The sequence below is a fragment of the Vicugna pacos genome, unplaced genomic scaffold, assembly GCF_048564905.1.
Source record: "Vicugna pacos unplaced genomic scaffold, VicPac4 scaffold_19, whole genome shotgun sequence".
Taxonomy (NCBI): Eukaryota; Metazoa; Chordata; class Mammalia; order Artiodactyla; family Camelidae; genus Vicugna; species Vicugna pacos.
Window position 1 is genome coordinate 48090688 of NW_027328740.1, and position 24716 is coordinate 48115403.

Below are 24716 nucleotides of genomic sequence, written 5' to 3' on the forward strand. Positions count from 1 at the left end.
TTTGGAGTGTTTCCAAAACAGCAAACTGAGAGTGCGCTTGTGCTTTGTAGTGCCACGGGAATGTCCCAATGAAAGCAGTTTTTCCCAGAGTTTCTCTGTCTACTGAAACACCAGTGGAAGCACATCCATGGATGTCACAAATCAGGGCCTGCTGGAATGATCCCGCAGAGCGACCTTGGTGTCCTCGCTGCCGTACCGTGCCGGTGCCATCCAAAATGTAGCATCCGATTTTGGGAGATAGTGCTGAAGGAAATGCTTCCTCTTCTCATGCTGTGGAATTGGACCACTCTACCTTGTCCTATCATCCTTGTGGCACGTGTGCACGAAGGCCACCACAGAGCTGTTGCGCATCCTGTGCCTCAAACCAAACCATAATCCCAGCCCAGGTTATGAATGTAGCAGATCCTAAGGCTTTTCATTCTGATTTCAAACCCAAGGCCCTCTGGATCCCTCAGACCAGATGCACGATAGCTCTGATTCAGCCCCACACGTGCTCTATTGGCAAAATGCCCAATTGGTCCCTGGTCCTGCAGATGCACTGGGTGTGGCCATGGGACATATCGGTAATCTCAACCACGCGACCAGTGTGGTTGATTTATCATTGGTACACTGTTCGGTTTGCTCTCTTGATTAGACCCACCACATCCCACAACGCACTCCAGATCCCTGAGACTCAGCGTATGCCATCAACCGTAGCCCTATACCTCACTTACCGATGCCCCTGCTAACTGTAATTTGGCATCACGGATCTTGGTCTCAGAATCAACTGTGGGGATATTTTGCGCTGGTTTCTTTGAGTTCTGTCAGCCAAGCATCTGCTGTGCACTCTTGTAAATCTCAGCACATCACCTTCAATCTCATGTCTCCTGTCCGCTTGAGAGGGTGCGTCCAAGTTAAACAGGGTTTCACCCTTGTTGGTCAGACCCTGCACTGGTTTCCATTCCCTGCTTTGCCTTCTCCTGCTTCCAGGTGTCCTGAGGCCTCATCCTGTCTTTGGAAGTAACAGACCTCTCTTCGGCAAGTGTCCTGTGCCAAAGGCTGGGTGAGTGGAGTTTTACATTTCTCTCTACAAGGGAGCGCATGAGTGCAGGTTGCACTTCTTCTCTGCCAACTGGGCATCGATGAATCAACACTATCCAGATACATTTCACTGAAATGTGATATTTGCTTAGCTCTTTGTTTTATACAGCCGTGGTGGGAGGGGTTGTCCAAAGAAAACTCTTTTGACATTGTGTTGATATCTCATTTGCAGTCTTTAAGAATTTTAACAGAATTCATTTCCATGTTTTGGGAGTTATACGAAAATGAAGTTATTTTTTGAAACACACTAAATCGACCTAGAAGCCAGACTTGTCAATTTTGGTAACATTTTGTCTGCTCTAAGGAAAACCTAGACAGATATAATGCAAACTAGCAGTCCAAACTGTTAAAGGAGTCATGTCTGCTCTTTACGGTTGAAGCCTCCGAGACCAACAGGAAACATGAAATAACTATTGGAAACATGAAATAACCCCCAACCTTGGATACACTTGGGCATGTGGTGCCCTTTAGACCTATTTGTCACCTACTGGCCAATGTTGGCATTTCAAGGGGTAACATCCCTCTCTAGGAAAATACAAGAGGAAACAAACCAAATATATACATTTAGGTTTGAATCCAAAAGCAACTAGAGGCATTATAACTAGGACAACTCTGCTGCATTTATGCTTGTCTATGGAGAACCAGGTGTTATTCTATCAGTGATGAGAACAGTTAATCTTCCGATCATGTTGGGTAAAGCCATTTAACGCAACCAAGTCTGCACCCACATGATATAGGGCCCCGGGGGCTTGACTGAAGTGAAAGACGATCCATATAAGCTGTGTCATTTATGTCATTGGCGACTTTTACAGTACACTTCACTTTCTGACTTGTACTATTTACCTATACTGTCTTGAAAAACTGAGGCCTAATACAGATTCAAGTTCAGTCAAAGATTCCCCTCACTTACCACACTCCCTTCACCCCAGGGAAGACATAAACACAACATCTGTTGAATCTAGCGGAAGGCCATCGTTTCTAGGTGTGAGCTAAGTATTCAATTCCTATCTATTTCAGCCGAGACTATTTGACCTTTAAGGAGTTCACTGTTGTTCACAGATTGTGAAGCTGGAGGAACTCTGATTCTAGGAGGGACTTGCCCTTCTCCTAATGGCTTCATTGCCACTCAGGTACTGAACCTTCAAAATGGATGTGTGAGTGGAGGGGAGGGAAGGGCAAGTGCTTGCTCGCTAGGCCCAAACCTGGGAAAAGGCTTACCTGGGCTTGGTGAATTTTGGTCTGAATGGCTTGGGAAGGCCCCTTGGGACGTGTGGATTCTCACGACCTCTTCCAAGAACAGGAGCGTTTTGATCATCTCTGCCATCTCTTCTCTTGCACACGTCAGGGACCTTGGACCCGTTCTTGGAGAAGAGAATTGAGGAACTTCCTCAAGTCCACGTTGGCACTCCGTATGTTTCTGCCAGTATCAGCGAGGTTCAATATGTCTCCTGAATGTCTTTTGAGCCTGGTATCCTCTACAGCTGTCTCCACGCCAGTATTCTCCATTGTAGCAGAACATCTCTCATCCTTGTGTTCGCATCTCTCCTCAATCCGTGCAGCCAGCTTTTCGGCCAGCTTCTCTTCGTGACTCCCCTAAAGTCGACTTCACCAGGACTGGGCAAGTCTGAAAGTACCTCGGAGCCTCACCAGTAAGCTGATGACAGGCAGATCTTCCACTGTCTGCCCTTTCAGGTTCTGGAAACTGACCTGTGAACTCAGGTCTTTGGGCAGCAGAAGTATCTCGAACTTACACAGCTTCCCGGACCAAACACCTAAGCCAAGCTCCACAGAGGCCTGCAGCCCCTCCATCACACTGATCCACCCACAGAACTCGGCCCGGTTACCTAGGATCCAACAGCCACAACAAGCCTCGTGGAACACACCAACATTCCACCTGGAATCCAACCGGTAACTGCCATCCCCAATGGTTGCTGCATCTTGTCAGTGTTGGGGGAGGGGCTGCATCCGACGAGAGGTTCCTAAAGTCAATGTGGTTCTGCCCACTAGCGTCCCATGGGCCTTTCTTCTTCCCTCTTTCCTTTTGTTCAGATCTGTATGCACAGTACCAATGGAGAGAAGTGTGTCCCTTTTCAGTTGAAGTTTTCACACGTCTTTAAACTTTCTAAGAGTTCACAGTACACAGAGACCCAGTAAAGGAGACTTATGTTCCTATAATATCCGTACAACCGGAATACATATGCGTCGCATGATTTCTGCTGGAAAACCCACACTCTCAGGACATGGATCTATTGGTTTCATGTGGACTGAATGTCTAAGAAATGAAACCAACCCCAATGTGAACTTTACTGTCTGTCTCTTTTGCTCTTAGTACACTTTGGCAGAGCTACTTGCCTTTATTATAGGCTTCTTACAATTCTTCTCTACGTAGCGTAGAATATGGCATTCCTTCATCCTGTTGGAAGACATACAAGACTACATCACGGACTAGGAATCCATTGGATTCCAAATCGGCATTTGAGTGAGGTCACGATATGCTCTTATGAATCTATATTTACGAATATGAATGCACGCCTCTGATTTCCGAATACAAGTGTGCTGAGTACATTCAAGCCGCAATACTGGGTCGATGCGTGCTGAATGATCCTTGACATCACCTTGAGTATTTTCTTTTGAATAATCATGTTTCCCATGGTATATGTCAGCCAACCGTACCAATTTGGTGCATGTTTGTTGGTTTGATTCTTTGTTGGTCTGCTTCTCGCTTGTTTTGCAAACACGTCAGGACATGCATCTCTCCTTTCGCTTCAAACAGAGAGTCAAATAAGCTGATTCACTTAAGAGTGTGCTTCCAATCACCTATGATTTCCTGCTTCCCTCTCCAATCTTTAAGGTTTTGATGTCCTCCTTGCCTTCTTCTTGTTTCTTCTTTGCCACTCATGCTCTTCTTGCATTTCCAATAATGGTTTTCTTCTTTCCATTTCATCTTGCTGCTTTTCTATTCCGGGGAGTATTCTCAACCTTCCTTTTAGAAGAAGTTTTGAACTGCTGAATTCTTTTATGATTTGCCGGTCTGTGGATTGCTCTAGCTCTGCCGTTATTACAAATGGTGGTCATGTGGCATAGGCTACCCTAGGTGGCAGCATTTGGCCATTCAGGATATGGTCTGTGTCCTGGCACTCCTCCCTGTCCTGCAATATTGCTGCCGAGTTATAAGCTGAAACCCCTCTGGAGGTTCCCTTGTGACTATGTTGTTTCCTCCAGGTGCATTTTAAATCACTGTGATATTCGTGAACTTTGTTGAATGGAATCATACAGCTGCTGGTAAGTCTATTGGGATTCCACCTCCTTTGGATGCTGTGTAATTCCTGAATTCGCATAGATGATTTTTTCTTGGCTTTCAACAAGTTTCAGTCTGATATTTCTACAGATAAATTTTCAGACATATTATATTTCTTTATCTCTTGCTTTTCCATCTGGGACTCTTATGAATTCTAGTCTTTCATGCCGTGTATTAACCCAGGATACAACAGCAATATTTTCATTGTTTTGCACTTGCTTTCCTATGTCCGAATCTGACCGAGGGATTTCTGTTCCCCTGTCTTCACAGTAATTCACGCGTCCCTCTGCATTATGTAGTCTGCTAAGGACTGAATTTTAGCCCTGATATTATCACATCCACTGAGTTTTCTGATATTTTTTGGCTCGTCTTTAGACTTTCTCTTCCCCTTTTCTGGTATTCTGCCTTTTGTGATTCTGAGACCCTTTTGTTCTTCAGTGTTTTCATGACCTCCATTTTCAACACTTGGACTGCATAGCGTTTTGCAGTCTAGTTGTTTGAAAGCTTATCTTTTGGGCCTTCTATATCTTTGGAACTGAAAATGGTACTTCCTATTTCTTTTACTGTACTTCTTCATCTCTACTGGTCAGGTAATATCAGGTATCTAATGTAGATTTTTAGGGCTATGTTAAGTGAAAATTTTAGACTCTTTTCTCTACGCAATTCCAAGGGATTTCTGTGAGGACAATTTGTCCTAGACATTGATGCCCTATTCTGTTCCTGTGTGTGTTGTCTGGTATATCTCCAATTGCTGGTGTTGCATTTGTTGTGATGAACAACCCATACTATTTCGATTAGCATAACTTCATTTTGATTACGCTTATCTCACAATTCTGAAAGTGAGCAGGACACGGCCTCTTGTGGAAATGAGGATTCTAAAAGTTCTCAGCTCTGCATTCTGCTCTATGTCATTTTGGAGTGTTTCCAAAACAGCAAACTCAGAGTGCGCTTGTGCTTTTTATTGCCACGGGAATGTCCCAATGAAAGCAGTTCTTCCCAGAGCTTCTCTGTCTACTGAAACACCAGTGGAAGCACATCCATGGATGTCACAAATCAGGGCCTGCTGGAATGATCCCGCAGACCGACCTTGGTGTCCTCGCTGCCGTACCGTGCCGGTGCCATCCAAAATGTAGCATCCGATTTTGGGAGATAGTGCTGAAGGAAATGCTTCCTCTTCTCACGCTGTGGACTTGGACCACTCTACCTTGTCCTATCATCCTTGTGGCACGGGTGCACGAAGGCCACCACAGAGCTGTTGCGCATCCTGTGCCTCAAACCAAACCATAATCCCAGCCCAGGTTATGAATGTAGCAGATCCTAAGGCTTTTCATTCTGATTTCAAACCCAAGGCCCCCTGGATCCCTCAGACCAGATGCACGATAGCTCTGATTCAGCCCCACACGTGCTCTATTGGCAAAATGCCCAATTGGTCCCTGGTCCTGCAGATGCACTGGGTGTGGCCATGGGACATATCGGTAATCTCAACCGCGCGACCAGTGTGGTTGATTTATCATTGGTACACTGTTCGGTTTGCTCTCTTGATTAGACCCACCACATCCCACAACGCACTCCAGATCCCTGAGACTCAGCGTATGCCATCAACTGTAGCCCTATACCTCACTTACCGATGCTCCTGCTAACTGTAATTTGGCATCACGGATCTTGGTCTCAGAATCAACTGTGGGGATATTTTGCGCTGGTTTCTTTGAGTACTGTCAGCCAAGCATCTGCTGTGCACTCTTGTAAATCTCAGCAAATCACCTTCAATCTCATGTCTCCTGTCCGCTTGAGAGGGTGCGTCCAATTTAAACAGGGTTTCACCCTTGTTGGTCAGACCCTGCACTGGTTTCCATTCCCTGCTTTGCCTTCTCCTGCTTCCAGGTGTCCTGAGGCCTCATCCTGTCTTTGGAAGTAACAGACCTCTCTTCGGCAAGTGTCCTGTGCCAAAGGCTGGGTGAGTGGAGTTTTGCATTTCTCTGTACAAGGGAGCGCGTGAGTGCAGGTTGCACTTCTTCTCTGCCAACTGGGCATTGATGAATCAACACTATCCAGATACATTTCACAGAAATGTGATATTTGCTTAGCTCTTGGTTTCTATACAGCCGTGGTGGGAGGGGTTTTCCAAAGAAACTTTTTTGACATTTTTTTGATATCTCATTTGCTGTCTTTAAGAATTTTAACAGAGTTCATTTACATATTTTGGGAGTTATACGAAAATGAAGTTATTTTTTGAAACACACTAAATCGACCTAGAAGCCAGACTTGTCAATTTTGGTAACATTTTGTAAGCTCTACGGAAAACCTAGACAGATAGAATGCAAACTAGCAGTCCAAACTGTTAAAGGGATCATGTCAGCTCTTTACGGTTGAAGCCTCTGAGACCAACAGGAACCATGAAATAACTATTGGAAACATGAAATAACCCCCAACCTTGGATACACTTGGGCATGTGGTGCCCTTTAGTCCTATTTGTCACCTACTGGCCAATGTTGGCATTTCAATGGGTAACATCCCTCTGTAGGAAAATACAAGAGGAAACAAACCAAATATATACATTTAGGTTTGAATCCAAAAGCACCTAGAGGCATTATAGCTAGGAGAACCCTGCTGCAGTTATGCTTGTCTATGGAGAACCAGGTGTTCTTCTATCAGTGATGAGAACAGTTAATCTTCCGATCATGTTGGGTAAAGCCATTTAACGCAACCAAGTCTGCACCCACATGATATAGTGCCCCCGGGGGCTTGACTCAAGTGAAAGACGATCCACATAAGCTGTGTCTTTAATGTCATTGGCGACTTTTACAGTACACTTCACTTTCTGACTTGTACTATTTACCTATACTGTCTTGAAAAACTGAGGCCTAATACAGATTCAAGTTCAGTCAAAGATTCCCCTCACTTACCACACTCCCTTCACCCCAGGGAAGACATAAACACAACATTTGCTGAATCTAGCGGAAGGCCATCGTTTCTAGGTGTGAGCTAAGTATTCAATTCCTATCTATTTCAGCCGAGGCTATTTGACCTTTAAGGAGTTCACTGTTGTTCACAGAGTGTGAAGCTGGAGGAACTCTGATTCTAGGAGGGACTTGCCCTTCTCCTAATGGCTTCATTGCCGCTCAGGTACTGAACCTTCAAAATGGATGCGTGAGTGGAGGGGAGGGAAGGGCAAGTGCTTGCTAGCTAGGCCCAAACCTGGGAAAAGGCTTACCTGGGCTTGGTGAATTTTGGTCTGAATGGCTTGGGAAGGCCCCTTGGGACGTGTGGATTCTCACGACCTCTTCCAAGAACAGGAGCGTTTTGATCATCTCTGCCATCTCTTCTCTTGCACACGTCAGGGACCTTGGACCCGTTCTTGGAGAAGAGAATTGAGGAACTTCCTCAAGTCCACGTTGGCACTCCGTATGTTTCTGCCAGTATCAGCGAGGTTCAATATGTCTCCTGAATGTCTTTTGAGCCTGGTATCCTCTACAGCTGTCTCCACGCCAGTATTCTCCATTGTAGCAGAACATCTCTCATCCATGTGTTCGCATCTCTCCTCAATCCGTGCAGCCAGCTTTTCGGCCAGCTTCTCTTCGTGACTCCCATAAAGTCGACTTCACCAGGACTGGGCAAGTCTGAAAGTACCTCGGAGCCTCACCAGTAAGCTGATGACAGGCAGATCTTCCACTGTCTGCCCTTTCAGGTTCTGGAAACTGACCTGTGAACTCAGGTCTTTGGGCAGCAGAAGTATCTCGAACTTACACAGCTTCCCGGACCAAACACCTAAGCCAAGCTCCACAGAGGCCTGCAGCCCCTCCATCACACTGATCCACCCACAGAACTCGGCCCGGTTACCTAGGATCCAACAGCCACAACAAGCCTCGTGGAACACACCAACATTCCACCTGGAATCCAACCGGTAACTGCCATCCCCAATGGCTGCTGCATCTTGTCAGTGTTGGGGGAGGGGCTGCATCCGACGAGAGGTTCCTAAAGTCAATGTGGTTCTGCCCACTAGCGTCCCATGGGCCTTTCTTCTTCCCTCTTTCCTTTTGTTCAGATCTGTATGCACAGTACCAATGGAGAGAAGTGTGTCCCTTTTCAGTTGAAGTTTTCACACGTCTTTAAACTTTCTAAGAGTTCACAGTACAAAGAGACCCAGTAAAGGAGACTTATGTTCCTATAATATCCGTACAACCGGAATACATATGCGTCGCATGATTTCTGCTGAAAAACCCACACTCTCAGGACATGAATCTATTTGTTTCATGGGGGCTGAATTTCCAAGAAATGAAACCAACACCAATGTGCACTTTACTGTCTGACTCTTTTGCTCTTAGTACACTTTGGCAGAGCTACTTGCCTTTGTTATAGGCTTCTTACAATTCTTCTCTACGTAGCGTAGAATATGGCATTCCTTCATCCTGTTGGAAGACATACAAGACTACATCACGGACTCGGAAACCATTGGATTCCAAATCGGCATTTGGGTGAGGTCACGATATGCTCTTATGAATCTATATTTACGAATATGAATGCACGCCTCTGATTTCCGAATACAAGTGTGCTGAGTACATGCAAGCCGCGATACTGGGTCGATGCGTGCTGAATGATCCTTGACATCACCTTGAGTATTTTCTTTTGAATAATCATGTTTCCCATGGTATATGTCAGCCAACCGTACCATTTTGGTGCATGTTTGTTGGTTTGATTCTTTGTTGGTCAGCTTCTCGCTAGTTTTGCAAACACGTCAGGACATGCATCTCTCCTTTCGCTTCAAACAGAGAGTCAAATAAGCTGATTCACTTAAGAGAGTGCTTCCAATCACCTATGATTTCCTGCTTCCCTCTCCAATCTTTAAGGTTTTGATGTCCTCCTTGCCTTCTTCTTGTTTCTTCTTTGCCACTCATGCTCTTCTTGCATTTCCAATAATGGTTTTCTTCTTTCCATTTCATCTTGCTGCTTTTCTATTCCGGGGAGTATTCTCAACCTTCCTTTTAGAAGAAGTTTTGAACTGCTGAATTCTTTTATGATTTGCCGGTCTGTGGATTGCTCTAGCTCTGCCGTTATAAGAAATGGTGGTCATGTGGCATAGGCTACCCTAGGTGGCAGCATTTGGCCATTCAGGATATGGTCTGTGTCCTGGCACTCCTCCCTGTCCTGCAATAATGCTGCCGAGTTATATGCTGAAACCTCTCTGGAGGTTCCCTTGTGACTATGTTGTTTCCTCCAGGTGCATTTTAAATCACTGTGATATTCGTGAACTTTGTTGATTGGAATCATACAGCTGCTTGTAGGTCTATTGGGATTCCACCTCCTTTGGATGCCGTGTAATTCCTGAATTCACATAGATGATTTTTTCTTGGCTTTCAACAAGTTTCAGTCTGATATTTCTACAGATAAATTTTCAGACATATTTTATTTCTTTATCTCTTGGTTTTCCATCTGGGACTCTTATGAATTCTAGTCTTTCTTGCCGTGTCTTAACCCAGGATACAACAGCAATATTTTCATTGTTTTGCACTTGCTTTCCTATGTCCGAATCTGACCGAGGGATTTCTGTTCCCCTGTCTTCACAGTCATTCACGCGTCCCTCTGCATTATCTAGTCTGCTAAGGACTGACGTTCAGCCCAGATATTATCACATCCACTGAGTTTTCTGATATATTTTGGATCGTCTTTAGACTTTCTCTTCCCCTTTTCTGGTATTCTGCCTTTTGTGATTCTGAGACCCTTTTGTTTTTCAGTGTTTTCCTGACCTCCATTTTCAACACTTGGACTGCATAGGGTTTTGCAGTCTAGTTGCTTGAAAGCTTATCTTTTGGGCCTTCAATATCTTTGGAACTGAAAATGGTACTTCCTATTTCTTTTACTGTACTTCTTCATCTCTACTTGTCAGGTAATATCAGGTATCTAATGTAGATTTTTAGGGCTATGTTAAGTGAAAATTTTAGACTCTTGTCTCTACGCAATTCCTAGGGATTTCTGTGAGGACAATATCTCCTAGACATTGATGCCATATTCTGTTCCTGTGTGTGTTGTCTGGTATATCTCCAATTGCTGGTGTTGCATTTGTTGTGATAAACAACCCATACTATTTCGATTAGCATAACTTCATTTTGATTACGCTTATCTCACAATTCTGAAAGTGCGCAGGACACGGCCTCTTGTGGAAATGAGGATTCTAAAGGTTCTCAGCTCTGCATTCTGCTCTATGTCATTTTGGAGTGTTTCCAAAACAGCAAACTGAGAGTGCGCTTGTGCTTTGTAGTGCCACGGGAAAGTCCCAATGAAAGCAGTTCTTCCCAGAGCTTCTCTTTCTACTGAAACAACAGTGGAAGCACATCCATGGATGTCACAAATCAGGGCCTGCTGGAATGATCCCGCAGACCGACCTTGGTGTCCTCGCTGCCGTACCGTGCCGGTGCCATCCAAAATGTAGCATCCTATTTTGGGAGATAGTGCTGAAGGAAATGCTTCCTTTTCTCACGCTGTGGACTTGGACCACTCTAACGTGTCCTATCATCCTTGTGGCACGGGTGCACGAAGGCCACCACAGAGCTGTTGCGCATCCTGTGCCTCAAACCAAACCATAATCCCAGCCCAGGTTATGAATGTAGCAAATCCTAAGTCTTTTCATTCTGATTTCAAACACAAGGCCCCCTGGATCCCTCAGACCAGATACACAATAGCTCTGATTCAGCCCCACACGTGCTCTATTGGCAAAATGCCCAATTGGTCCCTGGTCCTGCAGATGCACTCGGTGTGGCCATGGGACATATCGGTAATCTCAACCACGCGACCAGTGTGTTTGATTTATCATTGGTACACTGTTCGGTTTGCTCTCTTGATTAGACCCACCACATCCCACAACGCACTCCAGATCCCTGAGACTCAGCGTATGCCATCAACCGTAGCTCTATACCTCACTTACCGATGCCCAAGCTAACTGTAATTTGGCATCACGGATCTTGGTCTCAGAATCAACTGTGGGGATATTTTGCGCTGGTTTCTTTGAGTTCTGTCAGCCAAGCATCTGCTGTGCACTCTTGTAAATCTCAGCACATCACCTTCAATCTCATGTCTCCTGTCCGCTTGAGAGGGTGCGTCCAAGTTAAACAGGGTTTCACCCTTTTTGGTCAGACCCTGCACTGGTTTCCATTCCCTGCTTTGCCTTCTCCTGCTTCCAGGTGTCCTGAGGCCTCATCCTGTCTTTGGAAGTAACAGACCTCTCTTCGGCAAGTGTCCTGTGCCAAAGGATGGGTGAGTGGAGTTTTACATTTCTCTGTACAAGGGAGCGCGTGAGTGCAGGTTGCACTTCTTCTCTGCCAACTGGGCATCGATGAATCAACACTATCCAGATACATTTCACAGAAATGTGATATTTGCTTAGCTCTTTGTTTCTATACAGCCGTGGTGGGAGGGGATGTCCAAAGAAACCTGTTTTGACATTGTGTTGATATCTCATTTGCAGTCTTTAAGAATTTTAACAGAATTCATTTCCATGTTTTGGGAGTTATACGAAAATGAAGTTATTTTTTGAAACACACTAAATGGACATAGAAGCCAGACTTGTCAATTTTGGTAACATTTTGTCAGCTCTACGGAAAACCTAGGCAGATAGAATGCAAACTAGCAGTCCAAACTATTAAAGGGGTCATGTCAGCTCTTTACGGTTGAAGCCTCTGAGACCAACAGGAACCATGAAATAAGTATTGGAAACATGAAATAACCCCCAACATTGGATACACTTGGGCATGTGGTGCCCTTTAGTCCTATTTGTCACCTACTGGCCAATGTTGGCATTTCAAGGGGTAACATCCCTCTCTAGGAAAATACAAGAGGAAACAAACCAAATATATACATTTAGGTTTGAATCCAAAAGCACCTAGAGGCATTATAGCTAGGAGAACCCTGCTGCAGTTATGCTTGTCTATGGAGAACCAGGTGTTCTTCTATCAGTGATGAGAACAGTTAATCTTCCGATCATGTTGGGTAAAGCCATTTAACGCAACCAAGTCTGCACCCACATGATATAGTGCCCCCGGGGGCTTGACTCAAGTGAAAGACGATCCACATAAGCTGTGTCTTTAATGTCATTGGCGACTTTTACAGTACACTTCACTTTCTGACTTGTACTATTTACCTATACTGTTTTGAAAAACTGAGGCCTAATACAGATTCAAGTTCAGTCAAAGATTCCCCTCACTTACCACACTCCCTTCACCCCAGGGAAGACATAAACACAACATTTGCTGAATCTAGCGGAAGGCCATCGTTTCTAGGTTTGAGCTAAGTATTCAATTCCTATCTATTTCAGCCGAGACTATTTGACCTTTAAGGAGTTCACTGTTGTTCACAGAGTGTGAAGCTGTACGAACTCTGATTCTAGGAGGGACTTGCCCTTCTCCTAATGGCTTCATTGCCGCTCAGGTACTGAACCTTCAAAATGGATGCGTGAGTGGAGGGGAGGGAAGGGCAATTGCTTGCTAGCTAGGCCCAAACCTGGGAAAAGGCTTACCTGGGCTTGGTGTATTTTGGTCTGAATGTCTTGGGAAGGCCCCTTGGGACGTGTGGATCCTCACGACCTCTTCCAAGAACAGGAGCGTATTGTTCATCTCTGCCATCTCTTCTCTTGCACACGTCAGGGACCTTGGACCCGTTCTTGGAGAAGAGAATTGAGGAACTTCCTCAAGTCCACGTTGGCACTCCGTATGTTTCTGCCAGTATCAGCGAGATTCAATATGTCTCCTGAATGTCTTTTGAGCCTGGTATCCTCTACAGCTGTCTCCACGCCAGTATTCTCCTTTGTAGCAGAACATCTCTCATCCATGTGTTCGCATCTCTCCTCAATCCGTGCAGCCAGCTTTTCGGCCAGCTTCTCTTCGTGACTCCCCTAAAGTCGACTTCACCAGGACTGGGCAAGTCTGAAAGTACCTCGGAGCCTCACCAGTAAGCTGATGACAGGCAGATCTTCCACTGTTTGCCCTTTCAGGTTCTGGAAACTGACCTGTGAACTCAGGTATTTGGGCAGCAGAAGTATCTCGAACTTACACAGCTTCCCGGACCAAACACCTAAGCCAAGCTCCACAGAGGCCTGCAGCCCCTCCATCACACTGATCCACCCACAGAACTCGGCCCGGTTACCTAGGATCCAACAGCCACAACAAGCCTCGTGGAACACACCAACATTCCACCTGGAATCCAACCGGTAACTGCCATCCTCAATGGCTGCTGCATCTTGTCAGTGTTGGGGGAGGGGCTGCATCCGACGAGAGGTTACTAAAGTAAATGTGGTTCTGCCCACTAGCGTCCCATGGGCCTTTCTTCTTCCCTCTTTCCCTTTGTTCAGATCTGTATGCACAGTACCAATGGAGAGAAGTGTGTCCCTTTTCAGTTGAAGGTTTCACACGTCTTTAAACTTTCTAAGAGTTCACAGTACACAGAGACCCAGTAAAGGAGATTTATGTTCCTATAATATCCGTACAACCGGAACACATATGCATCGCATGATTTCTGCTGAAAAACCCACACTCTCAGGACATGGATCTATTGGTTTTATGGGGGCTGAATTTCCAAGAAATGAAACCAACCCCAATGTGCACTTACTGTCTATCTCTTTTGCTCTTAGTACACTTTGGCAGAGCTACTTGCCTTTGTTATAGGCTTCTTACAATTCTTCTCTACGTAGCGTAGAATATGGCATTCCTTCATCCTGTTGGAAGTCATACAAGACTACATCACGGACTAGGAATCCATTGGATTCCAAATCGGCATTTGGGTGAGTTCACGATATGCTCTTATGAATCTATATTTACGAATATGAATGCACGCCTCTGATTTCCGAATACAAGTGTGCTGAGTACATGCAAGCCGCAATACTGGGTCGATGCGTGCTGAATGATCCTTGACATCACCTTGAGTATTTTCTTTTGAATAATCATGTTTCCCATGGTATATGTCAGCCAACCGTACCATTTTGGTGCATGTTTGTTGGTTTGATTCTTTGTTGGTCTGCTTCTCGCTTGTTTTGCAAACACGTCAGGACATGCATCTCTCCTTTCGCTTCAAACAGAGAGTCAAATAAGCTGATTCACTTAAGAGAGTGCTTCCAATCACCTATGATTTCCTGCTTCCCTCTCCAATCTTTAAGGTTTTGATGTCCTCCTTGCCTTCTTCTTGTTTCTTCTTTGCCACTCATGCTCTTCTTGCATTTCCAATAATGGTTTTCTTCTTTCCATTTCATCTTGCTGCTTTTCTATTCCGGGGAGTATTCTCAACCTTCCTTTTAGAAGAAGTTTTGAACTGCTGAATTCTTTTATGATTTGCCGGTCTGTGGATTGCTCTAGCTCTGCCGTTATAAGAAATGGTGGTCATGTGGCATAGGCTACCCTAGGTGGCAGCATTTGGCCATTCAGGATTTGGTCTGTGTCCTGGCACTCCTCCCTGTCCTGCAATATTGCTGCTGAGTTATAAGCTGAAACCCCTCTGGAGGTTCCCTTGTGACTATGTTGTTTCCTCCAGGTGCATTTTAAATCACTGTGATATTCGTGAACTTTGTTGATTGGAATCATACAGCTGCTTGTAGGTCTATTGGGATTCCACCTCCTTTGGATGCTGTGTAATTCCTGAATTCGCATAGATGATTTTTTCTTGGCTTTCAACAAGTTTCAGTCTGATATTTCTACAGATAAATTTTCAGACATATTTTATTTCTTTATCTCTTGCTTTTCCATCTGGGACTCTTATGAATTCTAGTCTTTCATGCCCTGTCTTAACCCAGGATACAACAGCAATATTTTCATTGTTTTGCACTTGCTTTCCTATGTCCGAATCTGACCGAGGGATTTCTGTTCCCCTGTCTTCACAGTCATTCACGCGTCCCTCTGCATTATCTAGTCTGCTAAGGACTGAATTTTAGTCCTGATATTATCACATCCACTGAGTTTTCTGATATCTTTTGGCTCGTCTTTAGACTTTCTCTTCCCCTTTTCTGGTATTCTGCCTTTTGTGATTCTGAGACCCTTTTGTTCTTCAGTGTATTCCTGACCTCCATTTTCAACATTTGGACTGCATAGCGTTTTGCAGTCTAGTTGTTTGAAAGCTTATCTTTTGGGCCTTCAATATCTTTGGAACTGAAAATGGTACTTCCTATTTCTTTTACTGTACTTCTTCATCTCTACTGGTCAGGTAATATCAGGTATCTAATGTAGATTTTTAGGGCTATGTTAAGTGAAAATTTTAGACTCTTGTCTCTACGCAATTCCAAGGGATTTCTGTGAGGACAATTTCTCCTAGACATTGATGCCATATTCTGTTCCTGTGTGTGTTGTCTGGTATATCTCCAATTGCTGGTGTTGCATTTGTTGTGATGAACAACCCATACTATTTCGATTAGCATAACTTCATATTGATTAGGATTATCTCACAATTCTGAAAGTGCGCAGGACACGGCCTCTTGTGGAAATGAGGATTCTAAAGGTTCTCAGCTCTGCATTCTTCTCTGTGTCATTTTGGAGTGTTTCCAGAACAGCAAACTGAGAGTGCGCTTGTGCTTTGTAGTGCCACGGGAATCCCCAATGAAAGCAGTTCTTCCCAGAGCTTCTGTGTCTACTGAAACACCAGTGGAAGCACATCCATGGATGTCACAAATCAGGGCCTGCTGGAATGATCCCGCAGACCGACCTTGGTTTCCTCGCTGCCGTACCGTGCCGGTGCCATCCAAAATGTAGCATCCGATTTTGGGAGATAGTGCTGAAGGAAATGCTTCCTCTTCTCACGCTGTGGACTTGGACCACTCTACCTTGTCCTATCATCCTTGTGGCACGGTTGCACGAAGGCCACCACAGAGCTGTTGCGCATCCTGTGCCTCAAACCAAACCATAATCCCAGCCCAGGTTATGAATGTAGCAGATCCTAAGGCTTTTCATTCTGATTTCAAACCCAAGGCCCCCTGGATCCCTCAGACCAGATGCACGATAGCTCTGATTCAGCCCCACACGTGCTCTATTGGCAAAATGCCCAATTGGTCCCTGGTCCTGCAGATGCACTGGGTGTGGCCATGGGACATATCGGTAATCTCAACCGCGCGACCAGTGTGGTTGATTTATCATTGGTACACTGTTCGGTTTGCTCTCTTGATTAGACCCACCACATCCCACAACGCACTCCAGATCCCTGAGACTCAGCGTATGCCATCAACCATAGCCCTATTCCTCACTTACCGATGCTCCTGCTAACTGTAATTTGGCATCACGGATCTTGGTCTCAGAATCAACTGTGGGGATATTTTGCGCTGGTTTCTTTGAGTTCTGTCAACCAAGCATCTGCTGTGCTCTCTTGTAAATCTCAGCACATCACCTTCAATCTCATGTCTCCTGTCCGCTTGAGAGGGTGCGTCCAAGTTAAACAGGGTTTCACCCTTTTTGGTCAGACCCTGCACTGGTTTCCATTCCCTGCTTTGCCTTCTCCTGCTTCCAGGTGTCCTGAGGCCTCATCCTGTCTTTGGAAGTAACAGACCTCTCTTCGGCAATTGTCCTGTGCCAAAGGCTGGGTGAGTGGAGTTTTACATTTCTCTGTACAAGGGAGCGCGTGAGTGCAGGTTGCACTTCTTCTCTGCCAACTGGGCATCGATGAATCAACACTATCCAGATACATTTCACAGAAATGTGATATTTGCTTAGCTCTTGGTTTCTATACAGCCGTGGTGGGAGGGGTTGTCCAAAGAAACCTGTTTTGACATTGTGTTGATATCTCATTTGCAGTCTTTAAGAATTTTAACAGAATTCATTTCCATGTTTTGGGAGTTATACGAAAATGAAGTTATTTTTTGAAACACACTAAATCGACCTAGAAGCCAGACTTGTCAATTTTGGTAACATTTGGTCAGCTCTACGGAAAACCTAGACAGATAGAATGCAAACTAGCAGTCCAAACTGTTAAAGGGGTCATGTCAGCTCTTTACGGTTGAAGCCTCCGAGACCAACAGGAACCATGAAATAACTATTGGAAACATGAAATAACCCCCAACCTTGGATACACTTGGGCATGTGGTGCCCTTTAGTCCTATTTGTCACTGACTGGCCAATGTTGGCATTTCAAGGGGTAACATCCCTCTCTAGGAAAATACAAGAGGAAACAAACCAAATATATACATTTAGGTTTGAATCCAAAAGCACCTAGAGGCATTATAGCTAGGAGAACCCTGCTGCACTTATGCTTGTCTATGGAGAACCAGGTGTTCTTCTATCAGTGATGAGAACAGTTAATCTTCCGATCATGTTGGGTAAAGCCATTTAACGCAACCAAGTCTGCACCCACATGATATAGTGCCCCCGGGGGCTTGACTCAAGTGAAAGACGATCCACATAAGCTGTGTCTTTAATGTCATTGGCGACTTTTACAGTACACTTCACTTTCTGACTTGTACTATTTACCTATACTGTCTTGAAAAACTGAGGCCTAATACAGATTCAAGTTCAGTCAAAGATTCCCCTCACTTACCACACTCCCTTCACCCCAGGGAAGACATAAACACAACATTTGCTGAATCTAGCGGAAGGCCATCGTTTCTAGGTGTGAGCTAAGTATTCAATTCCTATCTATTTCAGCCAAGTTTATTGGACCTTTAAGGAGTTCACTGTTGTTCACAGAGTGTGAAGCTGGAGGAACTCTGATTCTAGGAGGGGCTTGTTTTACTCGTAATGGCTTCATTGCAGCTCAGCTACTGATCCTTCAAAATGGATGCCTGTGTGGAGGGGAGGGAAGGCAAGTGCTTGCTAGCTAGGCTCAAACCTGGGAAAAGGCTTACCTGGGCTTGGTGAATTTTGGTCTGAATGGCTTGGGAAGGCCCCTTGGGACGTGTGGATTCTCACGACCTCTTCCAAGAACAGGAGCGTTTTGATCATCTCTGCCATCTCTTCTCTTGCACACGTCAGGGACCTTGGACCCGTTCTTGGAGAAGAGAATTGAGGAACTTCCTCAAGTCCACGTTGGCACTCCGTATGTTTCTGCCAGTATCAGCGAGGTTCAATATGTCTCATGAATGTCTTTTGAGCCTGGTATCCTCTACAGCTGTCTCCACGCCAGTATTCTCCATTGAAGCAGAACATCTCTCATCCATGTGTTCGCATCTCTCCTCAATCCGTGCAGCCAGCTTTTCGGCCAGCTTCTCCTCGTGACTCCCCTAAAGTCGACTTCACCAGGACTGGGCAAGTCTGAAAGTACCTCGGAGCCTCACCAGTAAGCTGATGACAGGCAGATCTTCCACTGTCTGCCCTTTCAGGTTCTGGAAACTGACCTGTGAACTCAGGTCTTTGGGCAGCAGAAGTATCTCGAACTTACACAGCTTCCCGGACCAAACACTTAAGCCAAGCTCCACAGAGGCCTGCAGCCCCTCCATCACACTGATCCACCCACAGAACTCGGCCCGGTTACCTAGGATCCAACAGCCACAACAAGCCTCGTGGAACACACCAACATTCCACCTGGAATCCAACCGGTAACTGCCATCCCCAATGGCTGCTGCATCTTGTCAGTGTTGGGGGAGGGGCTGCATCTGAAGAGAGGTTCCTAAAGTAAATGTGGTTCTGCCCACTAGCGTCCCATGGGCCTTTCTTCTTCCCTCTTTCCTTTTGTTCAGATCTCTATGCACAGTACCAATGGATAGAAGTGTGTCCCTTTTCAGTTGAAGGTTTCACACGTCTTTAAACTTTCTAAGAGTTCACAGTACACAGAGACCCAGTAAAGGAGACTTATGTTCCTATAATATCCGTACAACCGGAATACATATGCGTCGCATGATTTCTGCTGAAAAACCCACACTCTCAGGACATGGATCTATTTGTTTCATGGGGGCTGAATTTCCAAGAAATGAAACCAACCCCAATGTGCACTTTACTGTCTGTCTCTTTTGCTCTTAGTACACTTTGGCAGAGCTACTTGCCTTTCTTATAGGCTTCTTACAATTCTTCTCTACGTAGCGTAGAATATGGCATTCCTTCATCCTGTTGGAAGTCATACAAGACTACATCACGGACTAGGAATCCAGTGGATTCCAAATCGGCATTTGGTTGAGGTCACGATATGCTCTTATGAATCTATATTTACGAATATGAATGCACACCTCTGATTTCCGAATACAAGTGTGCTGAGTACATGCAAGCCGCAATACTGGGTCGATGCGTGCTGAATGATCCTTGACATCACCTTGAGTATTTTCTTTTGAATAATCATGTTTCCCATGGTATATGTCAGCCAACCGTACCAATTTTGTGCATGTTTGTTGGTTTGATTCTTTGTTGGTCTGCTTCTCGCTTGTTTTGCAAACACGTCAGGACATGCATCTCTCCTTTCGCTTCAAACAGAGAGTCAAATAAGCTGATTCACTTAAGAGAGTGCTTCCAATCACCTAAGATTTCCTGCTTCCCTCTCCAATCTTTAAGGTTTTGATGTCCTCCTTGCCTTCTTCTTGTTTCTTCTTTGCCACTCATGCTCTTCTTGCATTTCCAATAATGGTTTTCTTCTTTCCATTTCATCTTGCTGCTTTTCTATTCCGGGGAGTGTTCTCAACCTTCCTTTTAGAAGAAGTTTTGAACTGCTGAATTCTTTTATGATTTGCCGGTCTGTGGATTGCTCTAGCTCTGCCGTTATTAGAAATGGTGGTCATGTGGCATAGGCTACCCTAGGTGGCAGCCTTTGGCCATTCAGGATATGGTCTGTGTCCTGGCACTCCTCCCTGGCCTGCAATATTGCTGCCGAGTTATAAGCTGAAACCCCTCTGGAGGTTCCCTTGTGACTATGTTGTTTCCTCCAGGTGCATTTTAAATCACTGTGATATTCGTGAACTTTGTTGATTGGAATCATACAGCTGCTTGTAGGTCTATTGGGATTCCAACTCCTTTGGATGCTGTGTAATTCCTGAATTCGCATAGATGAATTTTCTTGGCTTTCAACAATTTTCAGTCTGATATTTCTACAGATAAATTTTCAGACATATTTTATTTCTTTATCTCTTGCTTTTCCATCTGGGACTCTTATGAATTCTAGTCTTTCATGCCCTGTCTTTACCCAGGATACAACAGCAATATTTTCATTGTTTTGCACTTGCTTTCCTATGTCCGAATCTGACCGAGGGATTTCTGTTCCCCTGTCTTCACAGTCATTCACGCGTCCCTCTGCATTATCTAGTCTGCTAAGGACTGAATTTTAGCCCTGATATTATCACATCCACTGAGTTTTCTGATATGTTTTGGCTCGTCTTTAGACTTTCTCTTCCCCTTTTCTGGTATTCTGCCTTTTGTGATTCTGAGACCCTTTTGTTCTCCAGTGTTTTTTCCTGACCTCCATTTTCAACACTTGGACTGCATAGCGTTTTGCAGTCTAGTTGTTTGAAAGCTTATCTTTTGGGCCTTCAATATCTTTGGAACTGAAAATGGTACTTCCTATTTCTTTTACTGTACTTCTTCATCTCTACTGGTCAGGTAATATCAGGTATCTAATGTAGATTTTTAGGGCTATGTTAAGTGAAAATTTTAGACTCTTGTCTCTACGCAATTCCAAGGGATTTCTGTGAGGACAATTTCTCCTAGACATTGATGCCATATTCTCTTCCTGTGTGTGTTGTCTGGTATATCTCCAATTGCTGGTGTTGCATTTGTTGTGATGAACAACCCATACTATTTAGAGTAGCATAACTTCATTTTGATTACGCTTATCTCACAATTCTGAAAGTGCACAGGACACGGCCTCTTGTGGAAATGAGGATTCTAAAGGTTCTCAGCTCTGCATTCTGCTCTATGTCATTTTGGAGTGTTTCCAAACCAGCAAACTGAGAGTGCGCTTGTGCTTTGTAGTGCCACGGGAATGTCCCAATGAAAGCAGTTCTTCCCAGAGCTTCTCTGTCTACTAAAACACCATTGGAAGCACATCCATGGATGTCACACATCAGGGCCTGCTGGAATGATCCCGCAGACCGACCTTGGTGTCCTCGCTGCCGTACCGTGCCGGTGCCATCCAAAATGTAGCATCCGATTTTGGGAGATAGTGCTGAAGGAAATGCTTCCTCTTCTCACGCTGTGGACTTGGACCACTCTACCTTGTCCTATCATCCTTGTGGCACGGGTGCACGAAGGCCACCACAGAGCTGTTGCGCATCCTGTGCCTCAAACCAAACCATAATCCCAGCCCAGGTTATGAATGTAGCAGATCCTAAGGCTTTTCATTCTGATTTCAAACCCAAGGCCCCCTGGATCCCTCAGACCAGATGCACGATAGCTCTGATTCAGCCCCACACGTGCTCTATTGGCAAAATGCCCAATTGGTCCCTGGTCCTGCAGATGCACTGGGTGTGGCCATGGGACATATCGGTAATCTCAACCGCGCGACCAGTGTGGTTGATTTATCATTGGTACCCTGTTCGGTTTGCTCTCTTGATTAGACCCACAACATCCCACAACGCACTCCAGATCCCTGAGACTCAGCGTATGCCATCAACCGTAGCCCTATACCTCACTTACCGATGCCCCTGCTAACTGTAAGTTGGCATCACGGATCTTGGTCTCAGAATCAACTGTGGGGATATTTTGCGCTGGTTTCTTTGAGTTCTGTCAGCCAAGCATCTGCTGTGCACTCTTGTAAATCTCAGCACATCACCTTCAATCTCATGCCTCCTGTCCGCTTGAGAGGGTGCGTCCAAGTTAAACAGGGTTTCACCCTTGTTGGTCAGACCCTGCCCTGGTTTCCCTTCCCTGCTTTGCCTTCTCCTGCTTCCAGGTGTCCTGAGGCCTCATCCTGTCTTTGGAAGTAACAGACCTCTCTTCGGCAAGTGTCCTGTGCCAAAGGCTGGGTGAGTGGAGTTTTACAATTCTCTGTACAAGGGATCGCGTGAGTGCAGGTTGCACTTCTTCTCTGCCAACTGGGCATCGATGAATCAACACTATTCAGATACATTTCACAGAAATGTGATATTTGCTTAGCTCTTGGTTTCTATACAGCCATGGTGGGAGGGGTTGTCCAAAGAAAACTCTTTTGACATTGTGTTGATATCTCATTTGCAGTCTTTAAGAATTTTAACAGAATTCATTTCCATGTTTTGGGAGTTATACGAAAATGAAGTTATTTTTTGAAACACACTAAAACGACCTAGAAGCCAGACTCGTCAATTTTGGTAACATTGTGTCAGCTCTACGGAAAACATAGACAGATAGAATGCAAAATAACAGTCCAAACTGTTAAAGGGGTCATGTCAGCTCTTTAAGGTTGAAGCCTCCGAGACCAACAGGAACCATGAAATAACTATTGGAAACCTGAAATAACCCCCAACCTTGGATACACTTGGGCATGTGGTGCCCTTTAGACCTATTTGTCACCTACTGGCCAATGTTGGCATTTCAAGGGGTAACATCCCTCTCTAGGAAAATACAAGAGGAAACAATCCAAATATATACATTTAGGTTTGAATCCAAAAGCACCTAGAGGCATTATAGCTAGGAGAACCCTGCAGCAGTTATGCATGTCTATGGAGAACCAGGTGTTCTTCTATCAGTGATGAGAACAGTTAATCTTCCGATCATGTTGGGTAAAGCCATTTAACGCAACCAAGTCTGCACCCACATGATATAGTGCCCCCGGGGGCTTGACTCAAGTGAAAGAGGATCCACATAAGCTGTGTCTTTAATGTCATTGGCGACTTTTACAGTACACTTCACTTTCTGACTTGTACTATTTACCTATACTGTCTTGAAAAACTGAGGCCTAATACAGATTCAAGTTCAGTCAAAGATTCCCCTCACTTACCACACTTCCTTCACCCCAGGGAAGACATAAACACAACATTTGCTGAATCTAGCGGAAGGCCATCGTTTCTATGTGTGAGCTAATTATTCAATTCCTATCTATTTCAGCCGAGACTATTTGACCTTTAAGGAGTTCACTGTTGTTCACAGAGTGTGAAGCTGGAGGAACTCTGATTCTAGGAGGGACTTGCCCTTCTCCTAATGGCTTCATTGCCGCTCAGGTACTGAACCTTCAAAATGGATGCGTGAGTGGAGGGGAGGGAAGGGCAAGTGCTTGCTAGCTAGGCCCAAACCTGGGAAAAGGCTTACCTGGGCTTGGTGAATTTTGGTCTGAATGGCTTGGGAAGGCCCCTTGGGACGTGTGGATTCTCACGACCTCTTCCAAGAACAGGAGCGTTTTGATCATCTCTGCCATCTCTTGTCTTGCACACGTCAGGGACCTTGGACCCGTTCTTGGAGAAGAGAATTGAGGAACTTCCTCAACTCCACGTTGGCACTCCGTATGTTTCTGCCAGTATCAGCGAGGTTCAATATGTCTCCTGAATGTCTTTTGAGCCTGGTATCCTCTACAGCTGTCTCCACGCCAGTATTCTCCATTGTAGCAGAACATCTCTCATCCATGTGTTCGCATCTCTCCTCAATCCGTGCAGCCAGCTTTTCGGCCAGCTTCTCTTCGTGACTCCCCTAAAGTCGACTTCACCAGGACTGGGCAAGTCTGAAAGTACCTCGGAGCCTCACCAGTAAGCTGATGACAGGCAGATCTTCCACTGTCTGCCCTTTCAGGTTCTGGAAACTGACCTGGGAACTCAGGTCTTTGGGCAGCAGAAGTATCTCGAACTTACACAGCTTCCCGGACCAAACACCTAAGCCAAGCTCACAGAGGCCTGCAGCCCCTCCATCACACTGATCCACCCACAGAACTCGGCCCGGTTACCTAGGATCCAACAGCCACAACAAGCCTCGTGGAACACACCAACATTCCACCGGGAATCCAACCGGTAACTGCCATCCCCAATGGCTGCTGCATCTTGTCAGTTTTGGGGGAGGGGCTGCATCCGAAGAGAGGTTCCTAAAGTAAATGTGGTTCTGCCCACTAGCGTCCCATGGGCCTTTCTTCTTCCCTCTTTCCTTTTGTTCAGATCTGTATGCACAGTACCAATGGAGAGGAGTGTGTCCCTTTTCAGTTGAAGGTTTCACACGTCTTTAAACTTTCTAAGAGTTCACAGTACACAGAGACCCAGTAAAGGAGACTTATGTTCCTATAATATCCGTACAACCGGAATACATATGCGTCGCATGATTTCTGCTGAAAAACCCACACTCTCAGGACATGGATCTATTGGTTTCATGGGGGCTGAATTTCCAAGAAATGAAACCAACCCCAATGTGCACTTTACTGTCTGTCTCTTTTGCCCTTAGTACACTTTGGCAGAGCTACTTGCCTTTGTTATAGGCTTCTTACAATTCTTCTCTACGTAGCGTAGAATATGGCATTCCTTCATCCTGTTGGAAGACATACAAGACTACATCACGGACTAGCAATCCATTGGATTCCAAATCGG